Consider the following 5,214-nt stretch of genomic DNA (forward strand, 5'->3'; position numbering starts at 1 on the left):
CCATATTGCCGTGACACACACGCGTCACCCGGCCGCGAATCACGCGACTTTCTCCCTCTTTCTCGTAGCCACCCCTAATTAAATTGAAAGAAATCTCACTCTGCTATTCTTTCCTTCGTTTCCCATTCGATATCCTTCTCTCCTCCCTCCCCCCCTCTCTCTTTCTCTCTCTTGAGATTTATTCTTCCTCAGTACTAGTTCTCTATCTCTCTCTTCCTATACCGTAGAGTCCCTTCGGTGCCAATTCGATGGTTCCGGCTGCGGAAAAGTTCGCAGAGGAAGGAAATTTGCATTTTAACCTTCGTATCCCCGAGGGTTTATTTCACTATACCACTTGTGGGGCACTTGCTATTAATACAGACGAATGAGACGACTATGTTTAAAGATTGATATAAAATTAAATCTTTCAATTCTTTATTTATGCACGTCTCTTTATTTATTTTAATTTTAGCTTAAATACTGTAAAAATAGTATTAATTAATAACAAATCGTACATATTACTATGTAATATTAAAAAAAAATGTTATTATTATTATAAATTAAAAAATAGTAAGTAAATTACGAATCGGCAATTAGGAATCGGCGCTGTAATTGGTACGCTTGAATAACTAGATCTTATAGTGTCTTGAGATATATTTCACATTGGCGTGTACGTTTCGGCTAAATTTTAGCCTTCTTCAGTATGACAACATTGAGAATCACTAAGCAATCTGCACACGTGGGAACTTTTGGTTATCTCCTACTCATTTTCCATGGCAGTTAGTATGCTGGATGGTCTTATGGAGATTGAAACCTTAAAATTAATCAGTTGTAAGTAGAACAATAACTTAATGTGTACAGATTATAAGTAATTAATTAAGTTATTATTATTATATATATATATATATAATTTATTATTATTATTACTATTAGATATTATTATGTTGATGTTGTGTTATTGATACGTTATCAAATTATAATATAGAAAGATACTTTTTTAAATTGATTTTTTAATTTATTTAGTTTTTCAGCACATTAACACCTTTCTAATAGTCTGATTGAGCATCAAATTGTTAAAAACTGCTCGTCAATTTAATTTAATTTGTGATATTATTACAGTAGTTGCGTTTATAAGTCCGGAAAATCAATTCGGCGCGTAGAGTTTTCGAATAATTACAAATACTTTTTAATTTTTTAATTTATTGTGGATTATAATTACTACGTATATCATCAGATTTGTAACAACTTTAATGTTATGTTACAGTGATTTTCAACCTTTTCTTTGTAAAAAAATTTAAACAATAAAAATACTAGCTAAATATAAATTATAAACAAATACATGTAATTAAATACATTATATGTATATTTTTTATTAACTATAATATATATATTAAAGAATTCTAATAGAATAATTATATGTAGACAAATTTGCTTTTTGATAAAAAAAAAGGTCTATAATCACGTCAAACATATTTTATATGTTCAAAATATTTTCTTCCGTAATTAATATAGATTGTATTTTACTTTATATTATTAATTTTATCATTAGAATTTTGATGTCACTCAGATTTTATCGACGATAAATTCGTCTATTAATTATTATAACGGCGGTAATGCAATCATGATATGATCATGTGACGTGTATCAATCCTACTGGGCAATATTTAGACAAAGTTATATTTATGTCTTAATATAATGTCAAACTGAAAGCGGTTACATTACGATGATTGTATGCAAAGCATGATTAGCGATTATTTCCGTCCATCATATCAATTGTGCAATATCAAGAATAACTTCCATGATAAAGTGACATTCTTTGACTCTGCTCAATAATAGATTCCAGAAGAGAATCCGTGATGCCTTTATTGCAATATTTGAAATTCCGTTGGAATTCAATAATGGCTCAATCCGTTATATTGGGTGCTGTAAGTAAATTCTAATGGAGGTGTATTGGAGTTTCGAGAATCATAGTTAACGAAACAACAATTACCATTAAATGATAAAATTAGCGACGACATGCCTCCAAATATACATTCTTCAACTTAAAATCAAAAGGTTATTTTGAAAATGACAAAAGTGACGAAAGACATTTATATGTAAAACAGTTATCGAGTCGTTTTTCTCAAAAATCATTTTAAAACTCTTTATTAAATTCCGTCCAACTTTCTCCTCTGTGATACTTCTATATCATCATTTTCAAACTGATTAAAATCGATAAAAGATTACAATTTTACAATCTTGCATAGAGTTATTGTAACTTTTTACAATTTTGAGCCTTATAAAACTTTTAAGTCTTTTCTTTAAAATCCTCTTTTTTTTTACAAATTCAGTTACAATTTTTTTACTCTGAATTATCACGATTTAAAATGAGTCAAATTTGCAATTTGTGTTTATAAAGATATAAATTATAATGTATATATCAATTAGATATATATATAATCTCTTTTCGATATAATTTGAATATTGCTAATGCCATCAGCACAGCATTATAAAAAAATTGAAATTACCATTGATTTTAAATCGAGATAATTTGATGAGGAAGAAATATAATTCAATTTCTAAGAAAGTATTATATCTTAGACAAGAAACTTTAAGCTTATACGGTTAAAGTTTGTTTTTTAACTTTATGCATGATCTTAAAGTGCATCTTAATGTTGAAATATTTTTTTCAATGCACCATTGCATCGGCTTGGAAATAGTGTTAGTTGAAGCAGAAACGTTGCCGAGGGAAGCTTGACGAGGCTTATAAAAATAGGGTTTAAAATAATTTTTTGGATATCTCTTTAAAATTATTTTTTGTGATGTCACGTAAATCCGTGTTTTATCTTTTCTGCGCTACCGGTTTAAAGTAACTCCTTAATCTTCTTAAATAATTTGTAATAATTTGCGTGAAGCAAATTTGCATGAAAATAACGATATCATATTTTCTGTACTTTAATCATTTTACACGAAATATATTGCTCGCGATTTCTCCTTTTAAAATTTAATCTCGTATTTTACATTATAACGTAATTATAATGCATGCAAACTATATCTTCTATTGTCGTTTAATATCTTCTTTTTATCTTTAATACTTGAGTCTAAATATTGAAAACATTTTTCACATTTTAAAAAATTATAATTTTAAAATGTTGCGAATGATTAGTATTTTCATTTTATAAAACTTACTCAGAATCACTAAATGAAAATTATGGGATAGAAAGGTATGCATTTAGAAGTTCCATTTTAAGTTCTTCTTCCTGTCATTACTGTATCTCTAACTTTTCTCTTCCCATGTGATACTATAATGCATTTTTCTTTTTGACGTTGATTAATGATTCTTTGACTGCATGTATGTATGCACACAGACACACGTGCGCACGCACGCACTATACGCGTATTTATTCGTGAAAAGTAATATTTCCCTTCTTAACATAATATTTCTATCTTCGATTCTCAAACTTCATTCTCAAGAAAAGTATATTGAAATTTTTGAAACATTTACAATATCATTGCATTGAAATAACATTTGTCTCAGAAAATAGTACAATGCTTATGTAATGTAATAATAACATTTTTTGTATTTTATAAATTAAAAGAGAATTTCGAAACATCTAATTAAAACTCTTTGATAATAGCATTTATTAAATAAAATCGAATTATATGAAATTACAAACTTTTATAAGATCTCTTATTGAAAAATTATATTATTATAGGAATTTCAGGAAAAGAATAAGACGTTTTTCTATACAACCCTATTTATTATAAGCTTGAATCATATATTAAATGGTACTTATATTAAATATATGTAACTCAAGATATTTCAAATATACTTCTACATATCTTATGCATACCATCAAACATATGTATGTGCTTACATACGCCTATGACTGAAAAGAAAGATGATAACATGCTACAATAGAGCTATAAAAGGAATTAATGATTAAATCGTCGATGTGTCACTGCTCTGTACTGCTTTGTGGCGAAGCTGTGCATGAAAGTTCTTGAAACAAAAAATAGGAAACAAAACATAATGATAGATATTCCCTCGTGTGAGGGAACAAATATCCGGCGTCCGCAAGACACACTCCGTACGTATTTCTGGGCTGCAGTTGGATCATTCGATGTAATTGGAATTGACTGCTTCAGAATCGTCCGAACCGAATTGCGATTTCTCGATCCAAACGCGACGCCCACTTTCTTCGTACATATGCATATATTGCATATGTTTTTCATTATCTCTTCATCGCATTATTAATATTAGCTATGTAATTATCGAGATGTATTCTTTCCTATAAATATTTTTTTTTACGTGTCATACTTACATTCGCGTATATAAATTCAAAATGGACTTCTATTAATTTCCACTAATCGAAAAGTTTATCTAAATTTTTTTTTCTTTTTGAAGAGTTAGCCTATCTAATACGAAAAATTTTTCGATATTTAGTCACTTTTTATGTTTTTCATATTTACTTTCGTAATATGCTTGTCTCTGTTTCGCAAAGAAATGAGATTTAAATAAAGACAATTTGTTATTTTGAAATTACCTCTAAATTATCTAGAAGATTATTATTATAATGGTCAAGTATCATTATAATAATCAGATCAATAGTCTTTATTTTGGTCTCGCAGACGCGTTACATAACATTTGTTTGATGACAAAAAATGCCACTGATATTCAAGGCGAAAATTCGATAACACAATTTACACGTTGTGGACGTACAAAAAATGATATTCCTGAAAATAATCACCAAATGACTTTTTTTCACTTTCTCTTGAACGTCGCGTGAAGAAATTGATCTAATTGTAAGATGTGTAACAAGTACCAGTTTCACAATTATTTTGCGATAAAAATTATCGAAAAAAGATATTTTTAATATAATCTGTCCTTTTTTAAAATGCATTATTTAACGAATAACTAAAAAATTTAGTATAACTGATCTAAACTTAAAAAAACGAAGAAATTACTCTTGACAAAAAATAATAAATTTAAATTGGTTTTCTTAAGTTTTTTAAAGTAATAATTGCATACCTATTACAGTGGATCTTTTAATGAAAATTTATACAAATAAATCAATAAAAAAGTAAAGATACAGTCCTTTTTTGCCAATCACTTTTGTGATTTCAGAATTTGTTCAGAATTTTTTAATACCGTATTCATGTTGGTAAAAATAAGAAAATGCAGTACTAAAAAGTTAATAAAAAATTCTGAAAAAATTCTCAGAACTTTATGAGAAAAAAATAAATAATTTTTGT

Source organism: Trachymyrmex cornetzi, unplaced genomic scaffold (assembly GCF_001594075.2).
Source record: "Trachymyrmex cornetzi isolate Tcor2-1 unplaced genomic scaffold, Tcor1.1 scaffold343, whole genome shotgun sequence".
NCBI lineage: Eukaryota > Metazoa > Arthropoda > Insecta > Hymenoptera > Formicidae > Trachymyrmex > Trachymyrmex cornetzi.